The following is a 15,916-nucleotide window of genomic DNA, read 5'->3' on the forward strand; positions in this document are numbered from 1 at the left end:
AATTATTTACAATTTAAATATGATCACCCAAATACATATTAAAATTAATGACTTCTGGCTAATGCTAATGAATGGGAAATAATCATATATATATATATATATATCCATCCCCTAAAGTCTTTGGACTATTTATACATCAATAATTGATGGCTGCTACTTTTCCGAACTAAGTGGCTTCGTTTCCAGCTAGAATGCAGACATCAGTTAGCTAGACAAAATTACCTCTCATTATAACTGCCTTTGCACACAAACTGCAAGGTGCCAATCTTTTTTAATTCTTTATTTTCCACATGAGCCTAATGAGAATTATTTTGCAACCTGCTTCTAGAAAAGAAAAGAAGAAAAGTCTTCATTTTAGAGCAAAGTTCATGCAAGCAGGGTGAAGGTACTTAATATGCATAGCAAAATGAAGTCTCATGGCAAGGATCCTCCAAGTGCCCCTATTTTTTCCAGGGACAGTCCTGAATTTACAGAAGCAGTCTCAGTTTCTGATTTGATCCTGGAATGTCCCACTTTTCCTTAGGACGTCCCTATTTTCATGGGAGAAATGTCAGACAGTGCTCAGATAGAAGGACCAAAGGTATTAGACAGTATAAGGCGCTTCCTATGTTCATTACTTTTCAGCCTCAACATTAATCTGTAAAATGGAAGCAATACTACTGACCCACCTGGTAAGTTTCTTGGATGGCAACTGTTGTTTAAAAAAAAAAACAGAAGCAAACAAACTTCCTGAATCAGACATGACATAAGTAAACATGACATAAGAAAATTATGATGAGAATGAGTAAGATCAGATCACTGGTTGTCAAAAGTATAAGAAACTGCTCAAATCATCCTTTTAAAATTTCAAAACATCTATGATGTTTTCATGTCAAAGTGACATTATGCCAAAATGACCATGTATTATTATTATTATTATTAAAATAAGTAAGAGCCCCATCAATATTTTCAAAAGCAACGTGCCACTTAATTCAAGCTCTTTAAGGGAAGAAAAAGATGTCTGATTAAAATTTCCATTTCATTCATAAGTGGACATTTTCAGTCCTTCAGAACTTGATATAATTGAAAAGTGACTGGGGAGAGTGCAATCCTCGAAAAATGAAATAAATGTCTCTAAACTACGGAAGAGCAACTTGCTAACTTATGGGAATGATAACTCAGCTTTTGAATTTGATTTGGTTAGTGATAAAGCCCTTCAATAATCTTTTCTTCTATATAAAAAAAGTATTGCAGGACATAGAGGAATTTGAAGTGCTCAGTAAGTCATAAAATAGCAACAGAGATGAATATGAAGGATTGCAAAGTTGAAAGATTGTGTGGTTTAGAGAATTTGTTACAGAGTGAATTCTGTGATATAATAAACTGATATACAATGTCTTACTTTCCATTGTTGCTATCTTTCATAGGTTTAACATCAGTTACATTTACCAAATGGGTTAAGCTGATAACGGAGGTCTCATATTAAGGCAGGAGCTTGCAGTGGGCATCTTTTCTAAATTTAATGTGTTATATCCACATTAAATGGATACAAAATAATTCAATCAGTATTTCATCATAACCCAGGACACTGTGGAGAATAAATAAATGAATTAAATAAAGATACCTTAATGCAATTCCCTTTCAGTACAGTCAGGCTGCACTAGAATGCAATGCAGAATCCGTTTCCCTTTTCCTGATATTATCAAGATTGTCTTTAGTTGCATAAATCCTGTGATGGAAAAGGACATGATGGAAAAGCATGTGGTGCATTTCAACACATGAACACCCTGCCTCCACACTGAAAAAATGCATAACTGTTGATGGCACCAAGTGGACTAATCCTGATCCCAATGGCCCCATCACAGTCACATGTAGCAGAAACACTTTTCTCTTGACTGGCATCCGCCGCATATTGATGTGCACTTGTAGAAGGCCTTCATGCGGAATCGTGCCGACAGCAACAACAACAAAAGGTGTGGGGGTGCAGGAGGGTGGGGACATAGGTTGTATCATCTGCTGGGGCGCAACTAAGACATTCTTTTGACATGAACATCCCCACCAAAGCATCCAGCAATCCAAATACTGCTCAATTTACAGGAAGCCCCCTTTAACTATCATTTTTAGAAAGAATATGTGACTGGACTTGGAGGAGTCAAGGGTAGAATTTGTGAATCTTATTAAAGCCCCTTCCCCACCTTTTTGTAATTACTTGAGCAATGAATTCCAGGAACTGTAGGTGTGGTTATTGAGGATGGTTGTGTGGTGCAATTAGGCCTAGACCTCTACCCAGCCAAAAATATTTGGTTGAATTATGATCAAATGCTCTGAATTAATTGTTGAATATCATTAAAGCAAACTGTCATGAGAAGCAGCCATACCTCAGGAGCAGAGCACATGTTTACATGTGGAAGGTCCCAGGTTCTATATCTGAAGTAATCAGGTAGGACTGGGTAATGCAACTTTCCTCTTTACAACTCTGGGAGCTGATGCCGTACAGTGTAGAAAGTGTGTCCTCCCTCAAAGAGGGCACGTTTTGCAGTGAGACCTGGAGACTGACCTCCTGTGTTGTGGGTGGGAATATTGGACAAACCACAACACCCGATTGGTAGGTCTCTCATTGCTGGATTTAATCTGGCCAATGGGGTGCAGTCTAAACGGATCAAGGGATCTATATATGCCTATGCATGTGACCCAGAGCTTCCTCTTTTGGCTCGTGCCCACCTCTCCCTATATTTAGGGTATTTTGCGATTGACCTTGCTATGCCATCGTGTATCATTTGTCATTGGGACAGGGGCACGGCAGGAATTTTCCCCACTTGGCTGATTGGCAGTTGCCATTTGGGTTTTGCCTGCTGTGTAGCAAATCATCACAACTTGTAAGGTTGCAGATAGGCACTGGTTCAGGTGATAGGGATGGGGGAATGGTGTCGCCATCCCTATGTGAAGGGTATTCCGTTAAAGGAATCCAGGGACTCAACTTGGTTTGGCCAACCCCCAAGAGGGGATGGTGCCCATGCCCGAGTCCAGGGGAGCATCCAGGGAGTGCTGATACTCATGCTTTTTCAAAAAACGATACTTGCAATTGTGGAGGGAAATGACATTAGTATTAAAAATTGTAATGAGATCTCTGTTTTGTTACATTGTTATTTTTCTTTTTTTTCCCCCAGGGAGCTTGGGGTGATGTACATAGTTCACCCCACCATTTCATCCTGACAGACAAGCTGAGTATGTGACCTAATGAGCTTCGTGACTGGGTGAGCATTTGAAACTGAGTCTCTCTGGCCCTATTCCTACTCCAGCATTTATTTATTTAAGTTAAATAAATTTAAGTTGCCCTTTATCAACAAGAGATCAAGGGCAGATTAAAACAAGATAAAAACATAACAACAATGCCATTGGCATCAAATCACAGGACAGATAAAACAGCAAAACCATAGCAACATTAAAAACCAAATCTGGCATATTAATTTTGTATTTACAGAGCAGTTTATTTCATTTAATTTTACTTACTTTCTTTCTTTCTCTCCCCCCCCCGTTAATTTCCATATTATATTTCAGCTTTCACACAATGTAAACACCACTTTTGCAGGATGTAGCACAAGTTGAGTGCTCATTCCCAGGTTATTTGCTTCCAGAAATAAAATCTGTTTGCAAAGAACTTGGAAACCAATGGTAAACTTGTGCTGTATTCCCCTATTTTTCTGGAAGTGGTGTTTATGCCATCTGAAAACCCAAATACAATGTGGAAATTGACAGGGAAATGTTAGGAAAGTCAAATAATGTGTTGTGTGAATGCAGCCCTATTCAGCAAGTGCCCATGCATGTTCCAGTTGATAACCCAAATGTATATCACTCTGCTACACAATAGGCTGCCTTGATCTCCCAGTTTCAAAACAGTGCACACCAGTGCCATTTACTAAAATGGGAAGGGGCAAGGGAGTGGGAAGGTTGGTGTGAAATAGGAGCAGTGTCAGACATATTAGATTCACTCTTCTCCTGTGCCACACAGTGCTGAGCTCCTGGCTGCCTTTCCTGTCTTCCTGTCAATAACTGGCAGTGATAAATGGTGTTCAGAAGCCAGGAGAGCAAGGCACCCCCCTCCAGGCAGTTCCATCCCCCCACCTCTCTTGCTAAGCAGTGATCTTTGATACCAAGAACTGCATTCAGGTAGTCAGTTCAAGAAGCTTTTCTGTGTTCCTAGGTTTGTTCCTGCCTCCTACAGGGTTGAGGATGAACTTCCCACCTCACTGCCCTTGCCAACAAATGACACTATAACAAAATTTAGAAGACACAAGGATACAAGAGTGTCGACTCAAGGACACTCCTACAATATTTGACCATGATCAAATAGCTACAATCAACTGACAATGTTTGACTGGTGTGCCAAGCCAAAGCACAATCAATCAATCAATCAATCAATCAAAGCTCAAAAGTAAGTTACACTGAATTCAATGGGACTTTTTTCCCTTGGGCCTAGGATTGTAGCCAACTCAAAGAGTAAGAGTCCCATTGAATTAAATAGGCTCAGTAAAACTCTTGTATGGTTAGTATATTTATGTGCAGACTGCTGTAGACAAAGAGCCAAATTAGATAAGATGTTACTCATGCAATTATCAGAGGAGAGACATTTTAGATGGGGGGGGGGGATTTACCAGGGACAAGAACCACAAGAATATAGGGACTATCCAGAACTATCCGCAATCCAAAATAGTTGGAATGTAGGATATTGCTACTTTTAAAAGAGTTCCCAATGCATGACATAACAAGCACTGGAACAATGCCTTAGTGAGACAAGGAATGTTGATTATCCATGTTAATATGGGAAGAATAAATGAAGCTTATAGATGGCTAAGTGGCTTGTTCAAATACCAGTGACATGAGCATCGTTCATACCTCTGGCCTCCCACTGGAGCCCCCACCAGCAGCCTATGTTCCCCCTATAAGACTCATTATCGTTCTTTTATGTAAATAACATTGCAAGGTTATTTAAATATAATCCATTAGAAACTCACATTATATATATTTTTAAACATCCAAGAATGCCTAAACACAATTGAAATTTATGATCCGGGAGCTGGGAATTAATTGTTCATGGAAAGCCAGCAATCAAAACTAATAAATAAAGAGAGACATTGAGAAGTTAATGAACATGCAGATAGGTTTACAGCTGTGCAAGGGGGGGGGGGAATGTGCACAGTATGATTTATCACAGTATATTAGTCTCATGCAGGTAAATAATGCTGTCTTTCGATTCCTTGAGGATCAGTTAAAATGCGTCGCAAATGATCAAAAATGAAGTTCTTTTGTAATGAGTTTAGACTTATTCAACTTCGTTGTTTTATTTTGGGGCTTTGGATGCTGCAAAATTTAAAACATGGTTTGTGTGTGTTTCCTCCGTACCAACTCAAGGACAGGTAAAGATAACCCACAATGTCTCTAAAATTCAGTATAGACTAACATTTTAGCCAATTGTTTTTCAATCATACAATATATAGGTGAGGGCAAAACAGGGCTCCCCCCCAAAAAAAAAAAAAGATAATGGAGGGAGTTTTTTCAGGGGAGCATGCTGCTTACCTTACTTAATTTCATTAAGTAGTCAATGGTTTTCCAGTCCCCTCCTCTTTGCTTTTATAACTTTCTCTAAAAGTCCACTCACATTTCTTGGGAATGTATTGGGACTGTTGTGATGTAACATAGTCTTGTTCTGAAAGCATTTAAGGGAGTGTGGCTCATAGGAAGCTGTGGAGAGACTCTCATGCCACTTTCCGCTGGCTGCAGTTCCCAGAATACCTTGAGGGAGAAGGGGTGACACGATGCAACATGATGTGGTGTTGTTCCAGGTCATATCAAGAAGTGCAGATGGTGGAAAGTTGCATTAAAAAGCCTCAAGTCACTGTAAGCAGCATGAAGCTCCCCTCCCCAGCCACTTCTGGGTTTTTGTTTTTTGTTTTAAAGCAATAAAAAAAACCTGAAGGATGTGCCATTGACAGTAACCATAGAAATTAGAGCTGGGCGGGGAGTCTCAACTAGAAGCCCGTTTCCAAATGTTGTTTAGACTGCTACAAAGCAAAAAGTGCAAATTCCTAATGGATAATTTCAGAGTCCACAATGACACTGCTCATCCCAGAATACAAGGTGTAGCAGAGAGGAGTGGAAACACCAGAACAAAATGGCAGGGGGGACAGAAAGGGCAAAGTATATAGTATTGTGTATAAACAGCAGAATGTATCATCTGACGTAATAAACCAGAAATGGTAGTTGAGGGAAGTCAACAGGAAGGGGGGAAATTGGAAAATGTATGTTTAGCAATGATATTGGATATTTGTTTTGAGAAAAGAAAATTAATAAAAATTATTTATATTTTTAAAAGCATATGTTCAGAAATGGGCAGCAAGTGAGAGTGGGCTCCTCTTTTTTTATGGAAGGTGTTTGTCCCCAAGCCCCCCCCCCCAGAACTGCGTTTGGTGGAGAGAGTAAATCTGCACAAGTGTAGCACTGAATATCCCTGTCACATTTTTCGTTGCAGGAACAGACAAACCTGCAAGTTCTATTGTTCAAGGAAGAGCCAGGAAATTGAGCTAGATGTCTTATCCTTGGTCCAGGGGCCAAGTGTAAAGCAGACTATAGCAGGCCCATTCCCAGTGTATACTTTCTCTTGAAATATTGCCACAGGAATATGGGAAAGTTTCGTTTTGCATGAGGGGGGAGGGATGCATGGAACAATCTCGGCATTGCATTTAAAAGGAAACATTCCCCAAAGAGCAACATGCTGTACTCTTCAGTCAGATTAATATGAACGATGACAGTGCCTGACCTTGTGAGTTTTAAAACAACATAGAATGTGGAATTTTATTTTATTTTTAACTGAGAATATAAGCTACAAAATCTGCCATATAACATGGAAGCATTACAGGTGAAAAATAAAGCTATAGTATCTAGGCTGTTGATCAGAAGGGGTGGGGGAAATACCACTTCAATCCCCTGCTAATTCTTACTGATCTAAGCTCCCTGTTGAAGCAGAGATATGAAGGCAGCTAACCTCAGAAATATAAAAAACATCAAAAGTTGGAAAAGGTCACGGCAAGTTCCAAGGAACGCTTGATCTGCTGTTAACAAAAGAGAAACTCAAAAAGCCTAATTCTTCCGCAGAACTGTCTTGGAAGTAAGCTTTCAAAATGAGCCAGAAACCTTGAAAGAAGAGTTTCAAAGGCAGAAAGTCAGTCATTTAAAAATCAGATTGAAACAATGTAATGAATGAAAATGCATCCCTCAATTAAAAATAGGAAAGGGGAGAGGATAGAAGCAAAAAGTGAATTAAAGAAGAGGAAATGCATATTTCCAAAGGGGTGGGGGGTGAAGGGGGAACAGAAGGAAAAAAGGGGGAAACTGCTCTGTAGATGCTGACATCAAACATAAGTACAGGGATTTGGAAAATAATTTCATGTGGGGATGTAATTTTAACAACAGAAAATATATTAAATGTAGACACAAGGAAAAGGAAAAAAGCTCATTATCACAGAGGAGCTTTGAAGTCTGGGGCTGTGACAAAGGTACTAAAGTGGATGAAAGAACATTACATTCACAGCTTAATAATTCAGCATGTCTTTGCAAAGCACTCTATAAAGACATATTGATCAAAATAAAATTTTATTTAGAAAAGGACTGGAGATGCAGAAAAAGAGTCCCAAAAGCAGCAGGCAGAGACAAGAGCACATAGAGGAGAGCCTTGAGTTCTGTGAGCATGGAAAGAAACTCTCCTCTATGTAGACTGCATCCCCTCTAACTGGTCATTCCGTTTATATGACACTCTTAAGTTTAATGACTCTTGTAAAATGAGAGGGGGGCATCATAAGCATTTTCTCATTAACTGAATTGGAGCAAAGTTACCTGGTGCTTTTTATTTGGTTTTGGAATAGAAGTTGGTTGAATTTCCAAGGACATGCCAAGGGCCTCTCCAGATGCAAATATATAAAGCAGATGAGGAACCCCAGGTCTGGGGACTGAATGCATCCCACCAGGTCTGTCTCTTTAGCAGCAGAAATCTCCTCAGGCCACACTCCTCACTGACCCTGCTTCACACCCCAAGCATTTTTGCCTGGGTCAAAGGTGTCATTGAACTCAGATAATGCCCTTTGTTTGCCTGAAGTGTGCAGAAACTAGTCTCCATTTGCTTCTCCATGAACTTTAGCATCTGGTCCTGCCAACCATTGACATATGTAGCCTTCAGAAGGTTGCCCAGAAGGGAATGCAGCCCTCAGACTGAAAAAAGGTTGCCCATCCCTAATATAAACCATATTTGGCCAGGTCTAGGTACCACCGTTTTAATTTCATCTAGATGATGCCTGTCCTTTGAAAAGCATTTGGGTTTGGGAAATGCCTGTGGTACTACATTTGGGCAATGTGGGGATTTAATATGGAGTCTCCCAGATCAAGGAGCACACGAGGCAGGCATCATTTGGGGACCTTCAGGAGTTCTGAGGCATCAGAAGATGCCCAACGGTACTATGTGCTAATGCCAGACCAGCCCTAGGGTGTTTTCTCATAAAATCACAGAGTTGGAAGGGACCTTGAGGATCATCTACTTCAATCCCCTGCAATGAAGGAATATGCAGCTGTCCTGTACAGGAATCAAACCTGCAGCTATCAGCACCACACTTTTACCCGCTGAGCTATCCAGTGTCTTTTGTTCAGACTTTATTCTTAGAGAGCACTAGAATTCATCAAGATTTGCAACAAAATACATTCCTTCCATATGTAAAAGACAAGGTAAATTCTAAGCACCCTTCAAGGATTCATCTTCTAGATGCACATTAAAGATTTTAAGGCAGAACGGTTAAACTGCAGCTTTCCAGATGCTGCTGGACTCCAGCTTCCATCATCCCTGACCATCTACCCTGCCTCATGCTGATGGGGCAACAACATTTATAGGGTCATGGAATCCCCACCCCCAGTTTAAAGGAAAGTGATGCAGCCAAGTTTTATTGAAATCAGTGAAACTTACAGTGTGTACTCAGGGGTAAACGCCATTGAGTTCCATGGTATTAAACCTAGATAAATGGGCATAGGATCGCTTCCACAACTGCACAAGTCCTCAAGCTGCACTGCTGGTGGCACACAGCTTCCAATCACTTTAATAAGCCAGATTTTCTATACATGACTCAGTAAACATCTCAGCACCTAGTAGAATAATCATAGAGTGGCTTTCATTATTTAACATTGAAACGCTCTATGGATGGCGTAAAGATTATTAGGGAACAGAGGGCACAAGGTCTGGGTGGCACATAAATCTTTTAAAGGTTCTATCCAGTCTTAAGAGGAGACAAGATGAATAGGGAATCCATATAGGCAAGAGCCTGTAATAGTCATGGGTGAATCAGACTGGTATAATGGAGGCACTAGAGGGATGAATGTTGTCACAAAGGCCTGATGAGTTCCTTTGGGAAGAGAGGAAGGAAAGATTAAAAAGAAAGGAGGTATTTGGGGGAAGTGATTCTGTTCATTTCTTCTCTCTTTCCTTTTGTTCCCATACTAAAAGTTTGGGGCATGTGACCATTTATTAAAGTATTCAATAAAATCAGATCTAAAATAAATGTTAAACTCCTGCATTCCTGTAATCCAGCTGCTCTCTCCCTTTACCCAAAATAAAACAAATATGATTGGTTTTAATGGTGCTTACTTCCAGGTAAGTGAGGTGATGAATGCAGTTTTAATGTCAAACAGTGGGGGCAAGGAATGGGGAGATGGCAGGTGACAAGGCAAATCCAATTTGAAGCTGCAGTTAGATAAATGAGTCTTCATTAAAACCAACCTCCCATTGCTATATATATATATATATATATATATATATATATATATATATTCCTACAGCACATTCTTTTCCTACTCAAAGTTTCTGATGTTGGTAGTAACGTAGCAGCATATGCTACTGCAGTGGTTTTGCTTTCTGCCTGTCACACTAGGAAAGCCACATCACGCTAGAGTCGTATATATGCCTCATCTAATGAGTCGCTGCACAGCTAAGTAAGCACTGAGACTGGACAAATTGGCTGCTATGCCTACATGACACTGTGTCCTCTCGGTGTTCTGGTGACATTACCAAACCTGGGGCATAGCTATTGTTTTGATCCAACCAGATTTTACTGATCAAAGTGAATTTTGTGGCGCAGCATGCAGAGTCCAAAACATGCAGGATTTGTGTTGCTCTGATACTTTTCTGTGTCTCTACTTCTGATTCATGTGAATTAAGAGAAATAATTGTGCTCCGATGCATCAAGGGAGGCCAAAGAGCAGAAAATAATGTGTGTTTTAGGATGTGAGCCAAGTACATTAAAATGTATATCTCTCTCTGCCCCCCACCCCACCCCTTTCAAAAACCCATCTCAGTACTGGTTGTTTTAATCCTCTTCCCATCCTTTGGACCCCCTAGGAAAATGAACAAATCTGCTGTACCTGGAATTGGGTGTGGAGAGTGCAGCTGAATGGAGCACAGCTGGGTGCACCCTGAGGAAGTACCATCCACCTTGGGACTGCCCATAAAAAGCAAGTCTAGAGTGAGAGACTAAGGTGATGTCCACTGTTTCTAGAAAAGTATTCTTGCTGGGATACTTTTGTGGGTGAGTTTGTTGAACCATGGATGAGAACCCAGTGACTGAGAGAGAGGGTGTGTCAGAAGGAAAATGAATTGATATTGATTTATTTTTATCAGTAACTTTGTATTAATGTGGGGGGGGGGAAATCTAGGTGCCTGTATTTTAGTAAAATTTTGTTCAAGTTGTCTGTTGTTGCTTCAGTGTTCTGCACATTGCTAAGAGATATTTATACTGTATTAAGCAGTATAGGGGACGCAGGTGGCGCTGTGGTCTAAACCACAGAGCCTAGGGCTTGCCAATCAGAAGGTCAGCGGTTCAAATCCCTGCGACGGGGTGAGCTCCTGTTGTTCGGTCCCAGCTCCTGCCAACCTAGCAGTTTGAAAGCACGTCAAGTGCAAGTAGATAAATAAGTACCGCTCCAGCGGGAAGGTAAACGGCGTTTCCGTGTGGTGCTCTGGTTCGCCAGAAGTGGCTTAGTCATGCTGGCCACATGACCCGGAAGCTGTCTGCAGACAAACACCAGCTCCCTCGGCCTATAGAGCGAGATGAGCGCGCAACCCCAGAGTCTTCCACGACTGGACCTAATGGTCAAGGGTACCTTTACCTTTAAGCAGTATAGAGGTGGTTTTGCTAAAAGAAAGACATTATTGTTACCTTTGAGGACAATCCAGCCCCTGCTTCCCTGAAACAAAAATTGAATTAGAATTATTTTATAGAGGCATTTAGGTAGCCATATCATCAAAATAACATCTTCCATTCGTAACAGATTATTTTAAAGAAGATTACATGTAGGTGCCCATTTCCCTTGGAGCCTGCTAATGCTATTGCCATACATGGCTTTCTAGTCTCAGTGACAGGCGAGCTTCCTTTGATAGCTTAGCCCTTTTTAGGAAGGAGACACTGCCATCCCCGGTATGCAAATCCCCTTGCTGATACAGGGGCTGCCTGTCATACCGCCCACAGTTGTCTTGATGATCACTGATGGAAGACAATGGTAAACGTCTGAGCCACTTTCCTCAGCTCTCATTAAATTCCTCCTGAGCAGCGTGTGGCACTGTAGGTAATGAGTTCCATCTGTGTGTCACCATCTTCACCTGCAGAGAGAAAGGATTCAGATGTCTAAAGGAAGCACTGACTTCTGAAGACTCTGAGTGTTCAGCTAAAAATAAGTTCCCCCTTTTGAGGAGCTCTACACAACCTTGCCATGGCCTCAAATGCAGACCCATTTGGAGGGGCCATGATGCCTATTAGCAGTAGGGAATGCTAATTTAGCAGTCCAAATGAACTGAGAAAATGTTTAGATGAAACTTCCTTTCTGATACCTGTCCTCACCCATTCTCTGCTGCTGCAATAAAAAACGCTGTCAATAGAATATGTTTTGCATATTCTATTCTACTCCTGATGGAAGCAAAAGGTTCATGCAATGGATGGGACCACCCCGAAGGCTACTCTGGCATTCCTGCTTTAACAAACTGGACTTGCCAAATAAGTAAGTGGGGAATTCAATGGAATTGATGAATTCACTCAAAATTGCTCGAGTCCAAAAATTGTACCACTGAAAGCAATAACCCCTGTCCTTATCTGTAATGACATTTCAGAAGTGCCTCTTTATATTTTTAGGAAATTGTTACTTTCTCCATTTGATTGACACTTTGAGTCTTTTTTAGAACTTTTACTGTCCTGCTTTCATTAAATGGCTGGCTCTTAGTGACATTTTTGGTAGGCTGTTACCTAAGATCCCATTATGCCCGTGACCCAAATCCTACCTCCCTTTTCAGCTTGTCCTTCTCCTGAACTCAGAGTTTGCCTTGCACAAAATTTCAGATTCACATATACAAAAACAAAACCAATGGTAGTACAGTACTTCAATTAGACCAGATATACTAGTCTGAACTGATTGATACAAGAAGCAGGTCATATGAGCAATAGAATTATAGAGCAATCCTATGTATGTATGTTTGTTGTTGTTTAGTCATTTAGTCGTGTCCGACTCTTCGTGACCCCATGGACCAGAGCATGCCAGGCACTCCTGTCTTCCACTGCCTCCCGCAGTTTGGTCAAACTCATGTTTGTAGCTTCGAGAACACTGTCCAACCATCTCGTCCTCCGTCTTCCCCTTCTCCTTGTGTCCTCAATCTTTCCCAACATCAGGGTCTTTTCCAGGGAGTCTTCTCTTCTCATGAGGTGGCCAAAGTACTGGAGCCTCAGCTTCACGATCTGTCCTTCCAGTGAGCATGTACCATTGTTTTCAATGAGAATTACTTCAAAATAAGGATGCAAAGGATTTCTGCTTTAGAGTGCAGCCCCTTGCATGTTTACTAGGAAGTAAACTCATTTGTGTTCAGTGGGGCTTTCTCCCAGGTAAGCATGCATAGCTTTAGAGTGAATTCACACCACTCTTTTTTCTCCAGTCACAAGATGAGTTTCAATTGCCCCCTCATGAAATTTTGGTGGAGCTCAATGAGATAAGCAGCATATATCCAGATTACAGCCAACCTCAAAAACAAAACAAAACACAGATTTACTGAATTATCAGCCATTAATGTGAATTCATCCTGGATCTTTCACATGACTTGCTTTGATCGCTTAATCTTGCCTATTAAATAACATCTGTTTTCTTTGCCTGCCTTTAGTATTCTGATCTCCACAATGTAATTGCTCACCTTTCACTGGAACAATACAGACATACCTGATGGGAAGAAGCTACCTCGATTCCAAGCTGTGTTTCTTGTCTGATAAGCAAAAAGATGCAATAACTGTGATGACAGCAAAAATGGAAGAAATGCTCTTTCTAGCTATTGCTTTTTATAAGAAAACAAAACAAAACTCACCAGAGGCTTCAGGGCAAGATCTATGAAGATAATATTTCACAGTAATTGAAGAAGTTGAAATTGCTACACTTTTTTCTGAAGTCGTTTTCAATTACAACTTAAAAATTAAAAAAAATCCCATGTTTCTGTAAGTGGTATTTGTAGCAACAAATAATGCATGGTTCTATATTAGTTTAGTTAAAAATCATAGGGCCAAGCTACACTTAATGCCAGCACACAATTCAGCAATTGAGCAAATGGCTTTCTAAACAAATCACAGGTGTGGAGGCTCAGATCCATACTGGGATCCTCGGAAGGGGATAGGGAATCTTTAAACATTTAATGGCTCTGCTCTTCTGATCCAGCACTGCCTCCCCCTTCAAAAGAGAGCAAACCTGGGTAAAAACTGCACCTCCGGAACTTCTCATCTCTCAGACAAGTGGGGTGAGTATAACATACCCATTTCATATCCAGTTGATCAAGAATTATATTGAGATGTATTGCATTAATGAAGGTGTAAAAACATCATGCCATGTTCACTGCATGATCATGGGGAAATACATTTTACTGATCACAAGAGACCACCTGCCAAACACCATAGAACATTTATAAACCATTTTCCAGTTCCTTTTTTGTTTTGTAGATATGAATTATTTTTTGCAGTGGGAGATACAACACTGCACCAAATGAAATTCCTTGGACTAGGAATCTAAGCCCTAGAATAATATGTCTAGCAAATATCAGGAGCAAGAAAACAGCAATGTAACTTTTTTTATTCAGATGCAGCTTTTTGCAAAACCACAATATATTAGCAAGACAGAAATATACCATACACATTTACATAAACCTAGACAAATGTATAAAAATCTATCACAAGTTTTTTTTTTTGTAGAATGGAAGGTTTATATGTCACTATAATACCACACATGTTAAAAATATATTGTAATGCCTATTTTTATATCGGTATTTTAAAACAAATAATTGTTTCCATAAGACAGTATCAAGTTTTCAGCAATGTTTGTGGCTCCAGGATCCATTAATTGCTCATAGGATATCTAGCATGAGAAATTCTCATCACTTGGGACAGATCTTCAATATATCAATTTTAAAAAATAGCAGTATAGGCAGTGGGCTGAACATTGTTGGGACTTTTTTATACAATGCCCACACAAAAAATGATACTGAGAGTAAACATTACCAATATCCTGCAAAAATCCATTGAACCCTGAGGCACAGTGATCTAAATCTGAATATTAGGAGGGTTCACCAGCCTGAAAAATTCCCTTATATTTGGATCTGTGCATTAAAAAAAAACAATCTGTTTTTGAATAATTATGTATGCTCTGTGTGTGTGTGTATTTTGGATTTTGAGTCACTTAAAACTCTGGGTTCTCTTTTCACTATCATGGGAATTGAAAATTGGCTGTAACTTTCCTGCCTTTCATCCGAAGAGGATGACATTTACAGACACAGAAGCCTCTCTGAAGTGTATTAGGTCTACCAAATTGGAGGCAAATACCAAATTAGAGCCTAAGCTTCAGGATCTGTCCTTCCAGTGAGCACTCAGGGCTGATTTCCTTAAGAATGGATAGGTTTGATCTTCTTGCAGTCCATGGGACTCTCAAGAGTCTCCTCCAGCACCATAATTCAAAAGCATCAATTCTTCTTGGATCACTGCCTTGCCATGGTGAAGGGGCTTGAATAACTCAGAGAAGCTATGAGCTATGCTGTGCAGGGCCACCCAAGATGGACAGATCATAGTGGAGAGTTTTGACTAAACATGATCCACCTGGAGCAAGAACCGGAAAGCCACTCCAGTATCCCTGTCAAGAAAACTCCATGGGCAAAGACAACAAGCAATCAGTTTATTTTAGGCCTATTCGAAAATCCACACGCTTCATATTTCCAAGTGTTGTTTGGGGATTTGTTTCTTGTTCTTTCTTACCTTAAAATGATTCAGGTGTGGCTGCATGATGGGTACTCTCGTTTTGCTTAATGTGCGTTTTATAAAATGTATGTTGTGCTTCCCAGCAACATGTGCCTTGTCTTGCTTGCTTCTGCGATCTGATTTTTTTAAAAAGGGAGACTATTCATTGCATTGGTTATGAAAGGCCTATTGTTTGTCCCTTTTCCTCCCTGTAGCATATGGTATAATAGAAATTGACCCAGTTTGACCACAGATAGTAACCATAATTCAGCAAGTCAGGAATGAACATCGAGCACACATGCCCCTCCCTCCTTGCTTCCGTCCTTGATCAGTGTACCAATGTCTTTTTAGCTTACGAAACGTCTTTTTCAATGCTTGCGGAAGTGGGGAATATTTTGGAACTCATAATGGCATATTTTACAGGCCCTAATAGCCTATATTTCCACACTTTACATTACCGCATATTTTGTTATTTTGAATATTTGCTGGGGTTCTCTCACCCAAGAGTACTTGCCCCAAACTTGCAACTTGGCATGCAAGAATTCTCCTTTCTACATATCTATCTTTTCCTTGCCTCCAACACAATTGTACTGTAATATAACATTTCTACA

The sequence above is a fragment of the Podarcis cretensis genome, assembly GCF_951804945.1.
Source record: "Podarcis cretensis genome assembly, chromosome: 7".
NCBI classification, from domain to species: domain Eukaryota; kingdom Metazoa; phylum Chordata; class Lepidosauria; order Squamata; family Lacertidae; genus Podarcis; species Podarcis cretensis.